Source organism: Canis lupus, chromosome 8 (genome assembly GCF_048164855.1).
Source record: "Canis lupus baileyi chromosome 8, mCanLup2.hap1, whole genome shotgun sequence".
NCBI lineage: Eukaryota > Metazoa > Chordata > Mammalia > Carnivora > Canidae > Canis > Canis lupus.
In genome coordinates this window covers 66,960,194-66,980,172 of record NC_132845.1, presented here as the reverse complement: position 1 = coordinate 66,980,172, position 19,979 = coordinate 66,960,194, and positions in this window count along the sequence as shown.

Sequence of the window (19,979 nt, the reverse complement as noted above, 5' to 3'; positions counted from 1 at the left end):
GTAGGGACCATGCACTTCCTTATAATGGAAGGAACTTCTGGGGGCTGGACCACGGAGCCAGGACTGAGCCTGCTGTGGGGGAGGTGGGGTTAAAGAATGAACAGAGGGCTTGTCTGGGTCCTGAGCCAAAGCCAGGTCAGCGAGCACCCTTGTTGCTATGCAAATACCTCAGCACCCCCCCCCTTCATGCCCTGCCTGCACACAGTAGGTATAAAAGCAGATGAAAAGAGCTCTTTCCACAGGCAAATGAGGTGCTTTTGCTGCTGAAAACACTTTCCTAACATTCTCATTCCCTCCCCAGCGCCTTGGGCCTTGGGAATATCCCCACTCATTCTGCCCATGAGTCTGTGGCCGCATTTCTGTGCTAAATGATGAACAGGGACTCAGGGACTTTCCGAGAGCACCAAGCTGGGTCCTGCGTGGGAGTCAGGGATGCCCTGGGGCTGCAAGGATGCAAAGCAGACCCAGAGGCCTTCTGTGCAAAAGGCCTGATCAGGCCCTGATGTTGGCAAGTAATTAACTTGCTTAATTAAGGCGCACAGGTGCTGGGCTCCTGCCCCGGATGCGCTGGGGAGTTGCATGACATCTGCCACAGAAAGGGTCTCCTGCACCATTGTGATCACCTGCCTGTCAGGGGTCAGTGGGAGAAAACTAATTAGGCAGTGAGTTTGGGAAGCATCGCCCTTTGGAGCAGAGACCTTGGCATGCTGGGGCCCTGGGTATGCGCAGGGGGCAAGGGGAGCTTGGGCTGCCCTGATGGCCCACCCCTTGTGGGTTTGGGACCGAGAGGAGACAGCTGCCAGTGTCCGCCAGGATGCAGGCAGGCGCAGTGGAGCTGACAGGTTGATATTTTTCACCCACCCCATTAAATTCTGTTTCCAAAAATGATGGGACAGCCCCTCCTTCCCCCCAACCACAGGCATGCAATGGAGAATTTTCCAGAGGATGCCAGGCTCTCCTTCCCTGGACCAGAAGGGCTTGTTTCCAGAGCCTGAATGGGGCAGAGACAGCCCACACAGGAGCCACCCCCTCAACCCAAGCACCCTGGACGTGCCTCAGCTGGCACCACCTCGGGGACCCTTCTCCCTCAGCCTGAAGATTTCCCTGCTCTGTTCTACCTCGGCCCCTCTGCCGAAGCCCTGACCGCTGCCCTGCCCTGTCACCACTACCTCTGGATGTCTGTCTGTCTCTGCACATTGTACAGCTGTCCCATCAGACCGCACCCCAGAGCTGGACCTGCCTCGGGGCTACCTTGGGGATTCAGCAAACATGGAGAGCTTACTGCAGTCCTGGTGCTGTCCTAGAAGCTGCAGACGGTGGAGAGAAACAGGGCCTTGCTCCTGAGGGGCCTCCGTCCTCGAGGTTGGCAGGGCCGGGGGAGAGCTCAAGGCCTGTCGGGCCGCTGAGTGCTACCAAGAGGGATGCGACAGCGCAGGTGACCAGTGTCAGGGCTGGTCAGAGAAGTTCCTTCTGAGGAGGATGCCATTCTGGGCTGAATCATGTCTCCTGCAACTTTATATGTGGGGGTCCTCACCCCAACCCCATATGTAACTGGAGAGAGGGCTCGTGATGGAAGTTGACCAAGGTTGTATGGGTGTGATCCCTGGGACTGGTATCCTTATAAGAAGAGATAAGGGGGCACCTGGGTGGCTCAGTGGTTGAATGTGTGCCTTTGGCTCGGGTCATGATCCCGGGATCCTGGGATCCGGTCCCACATCAGGATCCTCACAGGGACCCTGCTTCTCCCTCTGCCTGTGTCTCTGCCTTTCTCTGTGTCTCATGAATAAATAAATAAAATCTTAAATAATAATAATAAAAAAGAGATAAGGACACAGACACACATGCAGAGATGACCAGAGGAGGACATGGCAGCCTACAAGTTACAGAAGAAGACCTCAGAAGGAACCAACCCCGCCGATACCTTGGTGTCAGGCTTCTAGGAGACCAGAAGTTCCTGCTGAAGCTCCCCAGCCTGTGGTGCTCTGTCACGGCCGCCCCAGCTAGCTGACACAGGGGTCTCTGAGGGAAGCCGGGAAACGAGGCACCCAGGCCGAGGGCCCAGGGCAAGTGATCCAAGAGGAGCCGTTGGGATGAAAGCACCCTGGATGTGTTGAGGCACCGGTGAGGAGGCCCCGATGCTGAGTAGTGTGAGAGGAGCTACTGGCTTGGCCACTGGGAGGGATGGGGTCGTGTCCCCAGTGGGAGGGGCGTGAGGGGCAGGACCCTCCTGCTGCATTCCTGGCTTCCTCTGGATGGTGGTGCAGGTCCCAAGCAGGCCCAGAGCAGGGAGATGAGGTCCAGCAAGATGGGACGAAATTCTGGGGCACAGCTGGTGGTGGCCTCATCGTGTGAAGCAGCTTCTACCCTTAGCTGTCTGTCTGTGCACACAAAACCCACAGCCTCACAGGATGCACCCACCTGCAGTCCTGGTGGGTCCTACAAAGGAGGAGAGCCAGGCCCACTGAAAGGGCGTCCTGGCTGAGGAGGTCCAAGGTGGGAGGCAGCTGGCAGCCCTGGGACGGCTGAGTAGAGCAGAACGCAGGTAAAAGGGAGCCAAGGGCTGCAAGGCCTGGAGGTGGTGCTGATCTCATGAAACCGAGTTGGCCCTGAGCTGCATCCACCCAGCTAAGGGCTGCGCTTGGACCACACCAGCCCAAGGACCCAAATTCCAGGCCTGGCTGTGCATGTGGGGGGACATCGGGGGCATCTCGATCCACACTCTGTCGGCTACCAGGCTTTGTAAGGAATGTCCTCTCTCCTTCTCCTTCTCCTCCTTCCCCTCCCCCTCCCCCTCCTTCCTCCTCCTCCCCCTCCTTCCTCCTCCTCCTCCTCCTCCTCCTCCTCCTCCTCCTCCTCCTCCTCCTCCTCCTCCTCCTCCTTCTTCTTCTTCTTCTTCTTCTTCTTCTTCTTCTTCTTCTTCTTCTTCTCCAGATTTTATTTATTTATTCATGAGAGACACAGAGAGGCAGAGACATAGGCAGAGGGAGAAGCAGGCTCCTTGAGGGGAGCCTGATGTGGCACTCGATCCTGGGACTCTGGGATGATGCCCTGAGCCACAGGCAGACGCTCAACCACTGAGGCACCCAGGTGTCCTTAAATATCCTCTTTTCTGAAGAGCCACAGCTCAAGGTCAACAGAACCAACTCTGAGAATGAAGTCTTGGGCCCTGCCCACTGCTCTGGCCCTCCAGGTCAGGATTTTGCCAAGTGTTGGGAAAGGCTGGGTTTGCAGATGGATCAGAGCCCTCCTGATTGGCTGAGTGTCTCCCCAAGTCTCTGACACACATTCCCCAAGCAGAATCTGGCTTCTCCCGGGAGAACTGACAAGTGTCTGGATGGCAAACTGCCGCCCCAGCTTCAGCTGTACCTATGATATACCTTGCCTGGGGCCTGGATGTCCCCTCCCTGTGTGCCCTCGGAGCCAGCTTTGGGCTGCCTTCCCATCCTGCAGGTGTCCTGCAGGTCATGTCACCCCATGACCTTCCACCCTTTCTCATTACCATCTCCTTCCTCACGGTCTGGCCACAGACCTTCCCTGGCTCTCCATTACCTGTGGAGTCAAGTTCACACTCCTTACTGTAATCAAAAGAGACAGAGTTGTCCAGCTTCCTCTCAGCCACCTTTCCGAATCAGGCCCTGGGCACCAGCCCCAAGGACCTCAACCTCTAGCCTCAGGCACCACACACAGTCTGTCATTCTAGTATTTTCTGCCTGGAGTCCCCTCTCTCTTCATGCGAGCAAGAGGCTTCAGGGCAGTGTGGTGAACCAGGAAGCAATGGGTAGGATCAGGATGTCTGGGTTAAAATCCTCACTGTCATCTTTTCCTCGGGCTTGAGTTTTTCAGCCAGAAAATGAGAAAAGTGAAAGCCTCTTTCTTTCTCTATTGGCAAGAGGGAACCAACTGTGTTAGGAAGGTTTAGTTGCATGTGAAAGCCTGACTCAGATGGCTTAAACAATTAAGGAGATTCATTAGTTTATGGGACAAGTTTAAAGGTAGGTGGGTAGCAGGTGAAGGTTGATCCAGTAGCTCAAAGATGCCAATCAAAACTGTTTCTTTCCTCTCTATTTCCACGCTTCTGGCTTCATCTTGGAAATGCACCCCTGCTGCTTGCAGGATTGCTGCACGTTTCCTCATTTGCATATGATAAAACAGTGAGACCTTCACATCACAAAACAAAAATCCTGGGCTCTTAGACCAATTGGAGCCTTCTATCTGCCTTTAAATCAGTCACTGTGGCAAGGGGAATGGGATGATATGATTTGGTTTAGGCTAATCAGAGTCTATTTCTAGACCCAGGGTAGGGCCAAACCTCCACAATCACCATAGTTATCACCCAATGGGGGAGTTTACGGTGGAGATCGGAGAAGCCATCACAAAACTCCAACTCTTGGCTAAATTTGACCCAAAGAGGAATGTATTGGAAAGACATGGTGACTCCCAAACCCAAGGACAAGAGGAAGAGCTGAGCACCAGAAAGGATAGGACTGTGTCTGATCCAGGGACCCAGTGCCAGGAGCCAATGAGGTTGCATGCTGCTGTTGGCCAGATGGACTTAAATGTCTTCAGGCTTTGTGCTGCCTGCTTTAGCTTCTGGCTGACCTGGCCTGCTGCAGACATGTGTCTGGTTTCTGGCCTGGGCAGGCAGGAGACCCTGATTAACAGGCCTGCCAATCCATGTCCAATGAAAAGAGGGGGCTCCCCAAGAAAAATCTGGGCACCGCCACCAGAAGATAGGGCTATGACTGCCAAGTGCAAATCCCAAATATTCACATTGCCTCCATGGGAGATCAAGGGAGAGGAGAGTGAGCCAATGGCTTGGAATGCTCAAGGCTCCTCCTCCGTGAAGCCTTTTTTGGACTTGCAGTGGAGCTTTGGGGCTTGTGTCCCTGGGGATCAGCACAGTGTCTGGCACAGTACGGATGTCTTGGCCTCTGCCTGTTTCTCCTGAATTTAGCCCTCTATCATTTCTCTGGCTCCCAATCCACTTATGGTTTAAATGTGTGGCCAGATACAGGGGGCCGCACACTATATGGTGCCATTTATATGAAATGTCCAGAAAAAGCAGATCCACAGAGACAGGAAGTAGATTAGTGGCTGCCAGGAACTGGGGAGGCTCCAACAGCATGTTATCAGCTGGCAAAGCAGGGCCTGCTGGGCATTGGAAGAGGAGTTGGGGGAGCAGGTTAGGAAATGGAGTTATGCAGAGATTGCTGGGAGGAAGTCTGGAATCCCTTGCTCTGAAAGGAATGGCATATCTCAAGGCTGCTGCACGAAAAGCAGGACATTTGCTGCAGGTGGATGCTGCTGCTGCACTCCGGGTCCATTCTAGAGGGGACTGGGAAGGCTTCAGAGCCTGGCTTCCTTGTGTGCCCTAGCTGGAGCTGTGAAGAGGGAGGCCTCAAAGGGGTTCTTTGCACAGCATCCCCCTCATCCTCATCAGAATGCTGGCAAAGGCTCATTTACAGCAGGGGTTCCTACACTTCATTGTGGGACCCTTGGCGAGAACTGAGGAAATACTGGGACCAGATTTTGACTGGGGAGGCAGCAAATCTGAGCATCAATTTGAAGGCAATTGACATCTTCACACTATTCTGATTCTTCCCATCTAAACATAGAGTATTTCTCTCCTTATTTGATTTTCAGTGTTTCTCACTAATAATATTTTATAGTTTCCTGAGAAGCCTTATGTCCCTTTCCTTTTGAGAAAAATTCTGAGACATAATTTAGGCACCAAAAAATTCACTGTTTTTAAAGTGTGCAGGTCAGTGGTTTTCAGTATATTTGTAAAATTGTGCAAACATCACCACTCTCGAATTCCAGAACATTTTCATCACCCATAGAAGAAATCCCACAGCCATTAGTAATCATTCCCCATCCTCCCCAGTTCCTGGCAGCCACTAATCTACTTCCTGTCTCTGTGGATCTGCTTTTTCTGGACATTTCATATAAATGGCACCATATAGTGTGTGGCCCCCTGTATCTGGCCACACATTTAAACCGTAAATGTTTTCCAGGTTCCTCTATATTGTGGGGTGTTCCTTGTCATTGCTGAATAATATTCCATTGTATGGATATACCACAATTTGTTAATTGATTCATCTATTGATAGACATTTAGCTTGCTTTCACGATTTGGCTATTCTAAAGCACGCTGCTATAAACATTCATCTACAAGTTTTCCTATGCACATATACTTTTGTTTCTTTTGGGTAGATGCCTAGAAGGGGAATTGCTGTGTCGTATGCTGACTCTGTGTTTAACTTTCTGAGGAACCGCCACTGCTTTCCAAAGTGGCTGCACCAGGCAGCCCTGGTGGCTCAGTGGTTTAGCATCGCCTTCAGCCCCAGGCGTGATCCTGGAGACCCGGGATCGAGTCCCACATCAGGTTCCCTGCATGGAGCCTGCTTCTCCCTCTGCCTGTGTCTCTGCCTCTCTCTCTCTCTGTGTCTCTCATGAATAAATAAATAAAATCTTAAAAAAAAAAAAAAAAAACAAAGTGGCTGCACCATCGTATATTCCCACCAGCCATGTTGAGGAGGGTTCCAATTGCTCCACATGGAGCAACACCTGTTATTAGCCATCTGCTAATTAGCCATCTGTCTTGTCCTCTAGGGTAGTTGAGGGGATAAGGGATAAACCACTCATATGAGGAACTTGAAGGTGGAGGAGGAGAGCTAGCGCCATCCCAGCTGCACAGTGAAGGATGACGGAAGAGCTGGGATCAGATTTCTGGTCTGTCTGATTCAATGCCACACTTTGGCCTCACTAAGAAACATCCCAATAAATGGAGTCAGGGGTGTACATTCCACGAACACTATGAGACTGTGAGTCCTTGGTCTTGGGGTCCTGGAGGAGGAAGAAGACCAAGAGATCAAAGATAATGGACACAGAGTGCTCAGCCTGGTGCAAGCTCACCTCAAATAAGTTATGATGATTATTATGTTAACTACAGGGTCCCCAAGCACCATTGCACTCTAATTGTTCATCCTCTGCACCCCTCCCTAACCCAAATGCAGAACAGCTGCTGGGATGGCTCCCCTGAGGCCCAAGGATGCCCTTGACCTAGCACTGCCAATTGCTTACCGCCCCTCCACCCTGTAACAGAGTTTTTCAGCTTGATCCCCATACCTGTCGGATTGGGGGATGTGCTGGGTGACTTGTTTCATTATCATGGCAGTTCCTCAGGCCCCATGACCTTGACAGAGCCTTTCAGATGCTCTCAAGAAGCCTGACTCAAAGGTACAAGGTGCATACACCTGCTGTGAATGAAAAATAAGATGTTTATTTTAATTTAGATATGAGATAAATGAATGTGGGGTGTTGAAGGATCACAATTAAGTGCTCTTCAAGGCTGTATTGGGAACCGATCGGCAATTCCTGGCCATTCCAAGCTGTCATCTGCAGAAGTGAGGGTCGGCTGCATGTGTATTTTGCATATTGAGAAGGACTCTGGGTGGGACCACACCCCTGGGATGTGCCAATAGGACATATCCACCAGAAGCTTCTAAATCATCTCTAGGAAAGGCCGAGAAAGGGAAGAACCATATTGCTGAGGGCAAAGCCCTGATTTCTGGTTGAATCTCAATGCCTTGCTGCTGTGCCTCCAGGCATGTCCAAGCTCCCCGCTGTGGGCTGGCCACCTGGCACCTCCCCCCTGCTTTGCCAATGTGCTACCCAAATAACTGCCCCCCATTCCCAGGAGTTCAGATGATTACAGATGTCCCCCCCCCCCCATAACAGCTGGTAGGTCCCATGATTACATGAGGCTTCTGTTTGGGGACATGTGGGGAATGGGGGGTGGCAGCTGAGAAGGCATTAAAACATAGCTTTTAGAGGCACCATCTGTAACAATATCCTGGATAAAAGCCCTAGTCCCAGTGTCTGATGGAACTGCTTTGAAGGGACACAGCGTCCCAACAGGAGAGGCAATTTCACAGGAGAAGGGCTCTGGCTGCCACCAGGTGAGACTATGATGCAGGCTGGGTACTGCTGTGTTATGGCTTCAGTTGTGTCTCCCACCAAGGCCCTATGTTGAAATCCTAAACCCCAGTAGGCCAGAATATGACCTTATTTAGAGATAGGGTCTTTACAGAGTTAAAATGAGGTCGTCAGGGTAGGCCCTAATCCAATATGACTGGAGTCGTCTTAGAAAGGGGGAAATGTTGATGAAGTCCCAATAGTTCATTTTTGCTTTTGTTTCTTTTGCCTTCGTGGATGTATCTTGCAAGAAGTTACTATGGCCGAGTTCAAAAAGGGTGTTGCCTGTGTTCTTCTCTAGGATTTTGATGGAATCTTGTCTCACATTTAGATCTTTCATCCATTTTGAGTTTATCTTTGTGTATGGTGAAAGAGAGTGGTCTAGTTTCATTCTTCTGCATGTGGATGTCCAATTTTCCCAGCACCATTTATTGAAGAGACTGTCTTTCTTCCAATGGATAGTCTTTCCTCCTTTATCGAATATTAGTTGCCCATAAAGTTCAGGGTCCACTTCTGGATTCTCTATTCTGTTCCACTGATCTATGTGTCTGTTTTTGTGCCAGTACCACACTGTCTTGATGACCACAGCTTTGTAGTACAACCTGAAATCTGGCATTGTGATGCCCCCAGATATGGTTTTCTTTTTTAAAATTCCCCTGGCTATTCGGGGTCTTTTTGCCTGGGGGACGCAGGCACACACACACACACACACACACATACAGCACCTCGTGGAGAGTGGAGCTATGCTGTCACAAATCAGGGAACTTCCAGAAGCTTAGAGAGAAACTTGGAATAAGACTGTCGCTCACAGTCCTGAGAACCCAACCCTATTGCCGCCTTGAATTAGGACTTCTGGGCTCCAGAACTGTGCGATACATTTTTCTGGTTGAAGCCACTCAGTCTGAGGTGCTCTATTAAAGCAACTGGAGCCAATGCTTGCATGCTGGGTGCACCAGGCGGAAATCTGAGATGCACTGGGAGAGAGTGTCATGGGGATGGTGGAGAAGCAGGATCCAGGACAGGATATAAGCAAGACAGAAATGCCAGGAATCTCCCTTTGTCTTACAAATTGGATTGCATCCCCCACCCCCGCAAAAGATGTGTTAAAGTCCTAACATGGTACCTGTAAATGCAATCTTATTTGAAATAGGCTCTTTGCTGATGTAATCAAGATGAGGTCATTAGGATGAATTCTAATCCAACATGACTGGTGCCATAAGGCACAGTGAGGGGCACCTGGGGGGCTCAGTTGGTTAAGCATCTGACTCTTTTTTTAAAAATTTTTTTAAAAGATTTTATTTATTTATTCATGAGAATACACAGAGAGGAGAGAGAGAGAAGCAGAGACACAGGCAGAGGGAGAAGCAGACTCCATGCAGGGAGCCTGATGTGGGACTCGATCCCGGGTCTCCAGGATCACACCCCGGGCTGCAGACAGCACTAAACCACTGAGCCACCAGGGCTGCCCTAAGCATCTGACTCTTGATTTAGGCTCAGGTCATGATCTCAGGGTCATGGGATTGAGCCCCTACTTGGGCTCCCTATGCTCAGCAGGGAGTCTGCTTGAGATTCTCTTGCTCTGCCCTTCCCTCCCCCAAAATAGATAAATAAAATCTTTTTTAAAAGAGGGCATATAAAGTTTATTCAGTTGTCTCTGGAAAAATAAAAGAGGGCATAGTGAGAGGCAGGTGTAGCTCCAGGTGTGAGGCTAGAGGGACATGATCTGATGTGTGTGTGATTTGGACAATTCAGGTGGCCTGGGCAGATAAACCTGGGCTCTGGCTGGGTCTGCCCACAGGTCAAACCCAATGAGGTACAGTTGCTCCTTCCTCCCTGGAGGGGGTGGGGAATGTCACCTTGTGTCTATGGCATTTGGCTTCCCCTAAAGAGAGACTTTGTCCTAGCTCCTGGGAGGTAACCTCTATGCACAGGGAATTTCCCAAGCAATAGAAGGATATTTGTTAAAAAAAAAAAAAAAAAAGGATATTTGTTATTCATGTGCCTCTCAGCCCTGATCATGTATGCTAATGAGGTGACTCTGGAAGACCCCCCAGATGGTTTAAGTCAAGGGGATGACTCAGGGTGGAGGCTGGCCACAGTGGAAAGACCAACCATGTGATTATGGCATTGGGGCTTTCAGCTATGTGATATCAGCTTGACCTCTGGCGGGAGAGGGGGGCTGGAGACTGGGTTCAGCCATGAAGGATTCAATCATCCCTGCATAATAAAACCCCAATAAAAACCCTGGACACTGAAGCTCACATGAGCTTCCCTAGTTGGCAATATGCATTTTGAGTATTGTCACACACCGTGGCTTGGAGGGGGAAACACTGTCCAGGACTCCTTGGGGAGAGACCACAGAAGCTTCATGTTTGGGCTCCTAACAGACTTTGACCACACAAGCCTTCCTTTGGCTGGTTCTAATTTACATTCTTCTGTTCTAACAAAACTCTAATAGTAAGCATAGTGCTTTCCTGAGTCCTGTGAGTTGCTCTGGTGAATTATTGAAACTGGAAGTGGTTTTGGGAAACCCCTGAACTTGAAGTTGAGGTCTTAGCCTTGCCTTCCGTTAACTCTAAGTTCAACCCAACACTACCAGGGGGCAGTGAGGGGAGAGTGGGGCTAGCTCCGCTGGAAAAGCCCCTGCCTGGAACAGATCAGTATTTATGCCCCAAATAAGAGGAGCAACCAAGCCATTTCCTTATGAGTCCATTCCTTCCTCTGCTTTTTCCTGGTTGAAGAAAGCACCCCTCCACTGTACCTCAGCAGAAGGCTAATAAAAATGCGAACGTGAGTCCTTGATGGTGAGAACATTTTCCCCATTGCTAGCACTGTGTCCTGATGCTCCTTTCATTCTTCTTCTAAAATATTTAAGGAAGGAGTATTTCTAGACTCGAAATGCAATTTTGATCTGAAGATGCCCCCCATGATAGAATATGTCATCACATAGCAAATGACGATTGTAGTTAATGAAGCCCACCTAATGATTCATCCCTGCAGCAAATCTGCCTTTTTAGTGCCATCATGGTTTTTTTGGGGAAGAACATCTTGTTTTCTCTTTCCTACATGGCCTGGACTCTAGACAGAGATACATGGACAACTCTCTTTTCATGCATCTGAACCGCCTCAGGGCTCCCATAATCCTGTGGTCATTCAAATAACATGGGAGACTAATTGTGCCCCCAAATCACCACATTGGAAAATTAATTTCTCTCATTGTCTGAAAACAATTTTCCAAGTGTTTCCTTGTCACTTTAGAGCAGGCTTAAGTTCTCAATTGGTTTCCTTTCATCTTGATTTGTCTGATGGATTCTTCTGAGGATTCCACTTTGAAAACGTAATTGACCGTATACAAAACAAAGCTGTTGATGGCTTTGTGAGAGTGTGTGTATATACAATATTTGATGGGCTAATTTTACCACATTTTAATTACAACACTGGATGGTATTATAAATTTGTGTTCAATTAGGCTCAAGCCATCAACTGCAGAATACATTATAAATTTTGTTAAATCAGCCCAACTGATATTATAAGCTCTACTGTAATAGCAAGCAAAGATACTGTTGTCAGATTAATTTAACCCCCTAATCTCCATCCAAACTTGTATTTGTTGCCATAAGATTGGCTAAATAAGGGAACAGCGGCCTTATAATGAACATGAATGTGGACATAAAATCAAAGCATATAGCAAAGTCCACAGTAGATCTATAACGCTCTCTGCCTATGACTTTGTAAGCTACAGAAAGAAAGCGGTCATTCAAGCAAAACTCAGTCCCCTCCTGAAGAAAAGAGGAGGTACAGAAAGTTTCAAATTGGATTTCTGTAAATCTGACCTAGCTAGCTGCAGCAGATCCTTTGAATGAAGTGCACTGATTAAATGTTCTAGTTAGAAAAAAAGGGGGATTAAGAACTGGGGTGGATATTACTCTTGTCCATCAATCTCCTGTTGACCATTGCTTCCCAGCTCGTGGCAGCTGCACCCTTACTGTTAGGTCAGATCTGGCCGATGATATATAAGGAGTGGCCTATATCACTTCCGAGGTGAGGCACTAAAAAGGAAGCACGATCCTCCAGTCTCTCCTCTTCCCCTGGCTGGGCGATTGAGAAGGTCTCCATCAGCTTGGATCCCTGAGTGGCTGCATAGAGAAAACATCTCTGCTCCCTCCCCTGGCCCTGCCTCCATGTGCCAGATATACACTGTGAACTAGAAAGAAACCTGTTGTGTTCAGTCATTTAGATGATGGTGTTATTTTGTTAATGAACAAAGCCTCTCCTATATTGACTAATACAAGAACTTTAACATGACAGAAATATGGTGAAACTCAGAGACAACTCCAGTTTGGACCATCACTTTATTGTGTCTCTCCTGAGACAGGGTTGAGGAAGGTACTACAGTGTCTAAGAGGGCTTTGGGTTATTATTTTGGCCCTTAATGGTTAATGTAAAATCTGTCTCAAATTGTTCCTTGATACCTATATTGCTCTGGGCCATAGTTTTGACCTGATCTTCTCAGGTACTATGTTTAGTTTTTTTTTTTTTTTTTTTTCTTTAAAGACTTTATTTCTTTATTTGAAAGACAGAGAAAGCAGGAGCAGGGGGATCGGCAGAGGGACAAGCAGACCCCCTACTGAGCCTGATGTGGGCTACACACAGGGGTCAATCCCAGGATCCTGAGATTATGGCCAGAGCCAAAGTCAGACTCTTACCCGCTTTGAGCCACCCAAGCACCCCTCAGGTCCTATATTTATAAAATGAGGTTAGACTTAATTCATTCATTAATTTGTTTGTTCATTTCATCATATATTCTAAACATCAGGATATGTGTGGGACAGTGTTAGGGGCTGCAGGCGAATGATTATAAGAGCTGACCATTATTGGGAGCTCGTCATGGGGCAGAAATGATGCTGAATGTTTCACAAGCGTTATGAGACTTCATACTTGCCTTCCCACATGTGAAAGGTACCCTCTTCACCCTCATTTTACAGTAAAGGGAATAGGAATGAACCAAGGGGAGTCAGGAACTTACCCAGGGAGTCCCTGAAGGAAGTGACAGAGCCAGAGTCTACACCTGCCTCTGGACTCAAGAGTCTATACTTCAGTCCCATCTGTCCAGTGGCAGATGAAGGCCCCTCCGGCCAGCACCTTTTCTGAAACAGCCATTAAACACCTTCAAAGACTCCCTGCTGCTCTTAGGATCATGGCTCACGCTCCTTCCCTGGCTTTAAGGCCCTTGTAATCAAGCCCCTGTGGCTTTAGGCTTGTCTCCCTAACCTCTGTCACTCTGTCCCATCTCTCTGTGATACTGGTGTCTTCCTGAGGAATCTTCCATCCTCTAGGACACCCCACCAAGGCTGCATCTCCCATGAAGTCCCCCTACCCCTACTCCCTGGCCATTTAGGTGTCCATTCCTCATGTGGCATCATCATGGTTTACTCCTGGTTGGTAACTCCCTTGGCCCAGGGTCCCTCATGTTTATCTCCCTGGCCCAGCACAGTGCCTGGCACACAATGGGGTTCAGTTCCCATTAGTTTGGTTATACCCAAATGCACCTACTGGGAGTGGGGGCAATCCCAGTATCTCTGGAATGGCAGTCAGCCCCGCACTGAGGACGCCACAACTTCAGGGATGACAAGCCTAACTCTGAGAAGTGACATCTATATACATCTGGAATCCTGGCCTCACCAGCTCCCTGGAGGCTCTTCCCCCATTAACAGAGAGTAATGGCTGCCTGCAGGTGATTTGGCACCAACTAATCCTAAATAGCAGCCATTAGCACTCGTCCTTCATGGTTAAAGAGGATACAGCTGAAGGAAGAGCTGAAAAGAGACATGTTTTGCATCTGAACTCAGCCTAGTTCCTGGATCTCTCCAGCCATGTGTGTCTCAATAAAAGCATTGCCTCCCAGGTCTACCCAGGCTACTGGATTGGAAGCTGAGGACAGCATCTGACATTTCAAACAGATTCCCAGGTGGCTGGGGTGAGGCCCAGATTCTAGAACTGAAGTCCAAGACCTCCAACACCAAGACTGTGGCAGTTCCTGGGAGTTATGAAGCTGGACCATTCTTCCTAAAGGTGACCATCTCTCCCTGGGGCAGCTGTTCTCAGACCTGGTGTGCTTTTGAATTATAGACTCTCTGGGACAGGGCCAGGGCAGCAGTATTTTTAAAAGCTCCCCAGGTAAGTCCAGTGAGTGGCCAGGGTAAGAACAACTCTTCTAAGGGGCATTGGGCAGAGGCAAGAAGCAGTAGGGGGCCGGGTGACCCTTTGGAAGAGGGTCACGCTGCCTTCTCCTTCCCTCCCTGGCATCCAAACATCAAAGATGCTGCTCTCAGAGGAAGGGAAAAGAATATTCTGAAGTTACAGCCAATGTCCAGAAGATTCATTGTGTTGCTGAGAAGGCATCGCTATAGGATATCTGTTGATGGAAGGGTTGACTGGGCCTGCTTCTCTTCACCACAATCCCTGAACTTCAGCCCTGTCTTGTTTTCAAGTCCATCCTCCCTCTTCCAGCTTCATTGTGACGTAAAGTAGGGACATCTGGCTTTTGATCCTTCCTTGCCAGCCCTTTGCTAGCAGGAATTACTAAACCTCTTTGAACCTCAGTAACCTCATCTGTAAAATGGGGAGAATATCTCCCTTGCTAGGTTCAAGCAGGCCACCAGGGTGATCACAGTGACATAAGTGCCCAGTTAACTGCACAGGATGCCTTCTTCATTTACTCCGTCACTGGACAAACATTTGTTGAGCAGGTGTGGCTGACCTGGGCATTGTGGTGGCTGCTGGGCATGGCAGTTGCTTATATGCAGCCAAGAATCCATCTATCAGACCCATTGTGAGGCCATGGGGGTCCTCTCTCTCTTTCCACATAAAGTGTTTGTAGGTCAGTTGGGGGAAGACATTCCAGAGGCAGGCCAGGAAAGCAGGCATTAAACCTCACAGACCAACGACAATATAAGAGAGGTGAGTGGAGGCTGGTTCTCCAGAGTTTAAAATTAAGTTTTGTCACAATTTCAGCTGTCATGATGTCTCCCTCCCCTCTTTTCCTCCTTCTTTCTGTGTCTCTTTTCTTTTGTAGATACAGAGACCATTTTACTGTTATCAGCATTATTTCTTGTTTGCTATTTTCTTTCCAACAGTAAAACCCTCCTTGGCATCTCCATTTATGAGGATATCTGGAGTTATTTGCATTCTGAGAACTTAAATCATGTGTTTTAAGACCGGTCATGAGCAAAGCGGTAAATCTATGACTTAGCTTCAGCCCAAACAAATAAAAAAGATCTCCCATCAAAGCAATAAGCACTGGCAGTGCAGGTGACTCGTTAGGGTGCAGGATTCACAATCATGATGGACAAGTATTTTAATAAAAAGAGAAAGGGCAGTGGGAAACCAAAATGTTTGTTTTTCTTCCTTTTGTTCACTCTTTTCTCTTTATTTGGGCCTCCTCATTATGATTTTAGATGATAAGTTCTTAAGGTGAGAGAGACCTGAGGCCTTCTGGTTTTGACTAGTAAATACAGTCAGAGATGTGCTTGTATGGGCAGAGGTAGAAGGAAAAGCAATGCCATAGTGAGGAATCACTGGGTGAGTCAGAGCCACGTCAAAGAAACTCCCACTCGGTTTCCCTACTAACATTTCACCTTCCCTGGGGTCAAATTATCCTCTATTTATAGAGCTCTGTGACAATCCATGATTAGTTATGGTATCACCATGGTACCTTTCTTTGTGCTGGAGTCCTCCCTGGAACATGTAGATTCAGATATTGCAACAGCTACCCATGGCTGCATAACAAATCACCCCAAATCTTAGCAGCATAAAACAGTAAACATTTATCATCTCACACAAGGTCTGTGGGTCAGGAATGGGAGTGTGGCTTAGCTGGGGGTTCACTAACAAGGTTCAGTCAGGATGTCTTTTGGTGCTGTTGTCATCCGAAGGCTTGGTTGGGACTGGAAAAATCTGCTCTCAGGGGGGCTCACTGACGTGGCTGGCAAGTTAATTGTTGGCTGGGGGTGGCATGTGGACATCTCCCCAGAGTATCCTCACAACATGGTGGCTGGTTTCCTCCAAGGGGTGTAATCCAAGAAAGAACAAGGCAGAAGCCCCAAGGCCTTACATGGTCTAGTGTCTGAAGTCATGATGTCATTTCCACAATATCCTGCTGGTTATGCAGGTCAGCAGTATTCAGTGTGGGAGGGGACCACACCAGGATGTGCCATCTTGGATATGAGCCACCATAGATACAGATATTCCCCCAAGCTCCCTATGAACAGGAAAGGAGATGCTTTGAAGACCACCATGCACAAGCCACAACAAGGTCTGTCCCCATGTTTTCAGGGACTTTTTTTTTTTAAAGATTTTATTTATTTATTCATGAGAGACACACAGAGAGAGAGAGAGAGAGGCAGAGACACAGGCAGAGGGAGAAGCAGACTCCATGCAGGGAGCCCGATGTGGGACTCAATCCCGGGTCCCCAGGATCACGCTCTGGGGCCAAAGGCAGGCACTAAACCACTGAGCCACCCAAGCTGCCCTTCAGGGACTTTTCTATCAAGAAGGGAAGGAAAGGGCCACCCGGGGGGCTCAGCGGTTCAGCGCCACCTTCAGCCCAGGGTGTGATCCTGGAGACCTGGGATCGAGTCCCACATTGGGCTTCCTGTGTGGAGCCTGCTTCTCCCTCTGCTTGTGTCTCTGCCTCTCTCTCTCTCTCTCTCTCTCTCTCTCTCTGTCTCTCATGAATAAATAAATAAAATCTTAAAAAAAAAAAAGAAGGGAAGGAGAAAATCTTGGCGAATAGGTTGCATCTTGCGTACTTTTGCCTATCAATTGGTGGGGCTGTCTGGAACAATGGAATGAGAAGGATGCTGGACCCCAATCTGGGCTCAGCAGGAAAGCATGGGGATTGATTAGTGATGCCTGCCACAGGCACAGGAAGGGGAGACTGGTGTTATTACTCTGACTTACCATAGCCAGGCTCTCCAGGGGGCATAAGAGTCATCAGACATGGTAACAAACAACCAGCACTGGGTTAATTATGATACCAGGTAGAGTCACAAGACCCTACTGCCAGACAGGTGTGGAGATGACCATCCACTGAAGAGTAGCTTGAGAATAAACTTCCTTCACCAAAAGTCTGTTCTGGTCCCAGAATCACATGTTTGAATCACAGTTTCATGAAACCCAAAACCAGAAACCTCCCTAGAGGCCACTAAATCAAATGTATTTCAAACAGTTTTTGGCTTCAGACCCCTTAAAAAAAAATCCCCTCCAGGGCCACAACATGCAAAACAGGTAAAGGTAGAACTGTTTGGGTGGAAGTGAAGTGGGGAGTTTGGAGTCTGCCCATTCCGACTTCCCCTGGTTCATCACAGGGAACTCTGAGGTGCCTCTGTTAAGGTTCCATGGCACAGGGTTTGAAAACCACTGTCTTACCCCATTTCCTCCCTTTTGCAGCTGAAAAAATTGAGTCCAAGAAAGAAGAAGGGATTCCCAAGAACATATTGGAGAGGGGCTCCTGGCTTAGTTTTTGCAGCACCGGATCTCTCTATAGTCATTGCTCAAATGCGGGCATTGCTGGGGAGGAGGGAGATCTGCTCTCTGCTCCAGCTGCAGGACGGACGGACAGGTGGGCTGTGATGGCGATCCCTGCGCCAGGGCTGGCAGCAAAGACGACTGCTCTTCCATCCCCTTCCACTCTCAACATCCTCGGCACACGTGCATGCACACGTACATGTATGCCAAGCACGTCCAAACCCACAAGACAGAGTGGCACCGGGGATTTTTAAAGCCTAATGAGACAGTGTTCAAAGTATGTCGTTACCTTTTCCTTCCTCACGGAATGAAAGCAGCAGCCGGGCTTCTGTGCAGCTTCCACCAAGGGCTAATTTAGTTGTGATTTGTGGCAAACATTTATGGTTTAATAAAGTGACTTTCCGGTTGCTGTGTTTATCACCACTCAAGTGAGGAGTCTCACCAGGGAAGCATCTGGGGCTGATAATTATTAAAATAAAAACACTTTTGTGAGCCATTTTGTCAAGTACCTTCAGGGTGACTCAACCTCCCCAAGCCCAAATGTGAGAAAAGAGAGAGGAAGTTTCAAGGAGGAGAAGGAGGCTGTGCACAGAGAGGGGGTCTTGTTGGGAAGGGTCTCAGGGGCAAGCAAGCAGGGAAGACAGGGCCCTCTCTGTGTGGTGACTAAGGGAACCAGCCCATGTGCCACCCTCTTAGACAACAGGACCAGCACCACTGTCCAGATCATGCTATTTGCAAGCATTTATTAATGACTTTGTTTCACTTTTGTTGTGTGTTCTAGGAGTACCCAGAGCCCTGACTCTGGGTTTGGGAGTATAGATTCCATTCCAATAGATGGGGACTCAAGACTCTTTGGAAATCAGAAATTTCTTTTTCCTTTTTAAAGATTTTATTTATGAGAGAGAGAGAGAGAGAGAGCACAAGCAGAGGGAGAGTCAGAGGGAGAAGCAGGCTCCCCACTGAACACAAAGCCCAATGAGGGACTGGATCCCAGGAGCCTGGGATCATGATCTGAGCCAAAGGCAGATGCTTAACCGACTGAGTCACCCAGGAGCCCTGGAAATCAGAAATTTCTGATTGCAAATGGTCACAGGACGAACTGTGGCCCCTTCCCAATTCATATGTTGAAGTCCTAACCTTTAGGACCTCAGAATGTGACCATATTTGGAGATGAGGTCTTTAAAGAGGGAGTTTAGGTAAAATGATGTCAGTAGGGTGGGCCCTCACCCAACATAACTGGTGTCCTTGTAAGAAGAGATTAGGACACAGACAAACATGATGGAAGACCATTGAGGACACAGGGAGAAGCCAGTCGTCTACATGCCAAGGAGAGAGACCTCAGGAGGCGCCAAGCTTACCGACACCTTGATCTCAGACTTCCAGCCTCCAGAACAGAACCGAGAGAAAACTAATTTCTGTTGTGTAAACCACCCAGTCTTTGGTATCCTGGTTATGGCGGCCCAAGCCAAATAATACACAAATGCCCAATGGAGATCTTTAAAGCAGCCTGTTTATTCTCACTAACTCAGACCCAGGTCTCATCTGAGAATGCCGAGGGTGCTCAGGCCAGAAGGATTCTATCCCAAGGTCACATTAAGCCAAGACTGTTAAAATAACATTGTCAAATGCTAAGCAAAATAAGTCAATCAGGGAAAGACAATTTTCATATGATCTCACTCCTATGTGGAATTTACAAAATAAAACAGATGAACATAGAGGAAGAGAAGGAAAAATGAAACAAGATGAAATCAGACAGGGAAACAAACCATAAGAGACTCTTTTTTTTTTTTTTTTTTTTTTAGTTTTAGAGACTTAATCATAGGAAACAAATGGAGGTTTGCTGGAGGGGAGGTGGGGGTGGCAGGATGGGATAACTGGGTGATGGACATTGAGGCAGGCATGTGATGGAATGAGCACTGCGTTTTCTTTTTTTTTCTTTTTTTTTTAATTTTTTACTTATTCATAATAATCACAGAGAGAGAGAGAGAGAGAGGCAGAGACACAGGCAGAGGGAGAAGCAGGCTCCATGCACCGGGAGCCCAATGGGATTCGATCCCGGGTCTCCAGGATCACGCCCTTGGCCAAAGGCAGGCGCCAAACCGCTGCGCCACCCAGGGATCCCCCAGCACTGGGTTTTCTATAAGACTGATGAATCACTGAACTCTACTTCTGAAACTAATAATAATACACGGTATGTTAATTAATTGAATTAAATTGAACAAAAGACTGATTAATCACTGAACTCTACTTCTGAAACTAATACACTATATGTTAATTAATCGAATTTAAGTTAAAATTTTTTAAAAAATTTATAATACCCTTATACAGTGGCTCATTGTAAATGATTAGAATGTTGATAAGGAAAAAAATTTTTTTAAAGTATCCTAAATACAAAAAAATTAAAATTTTTTTCTAGTATATTATTCTTTCTAGAAAAATATAACACTTGCTATTTCTATATGTAACAACTAGATG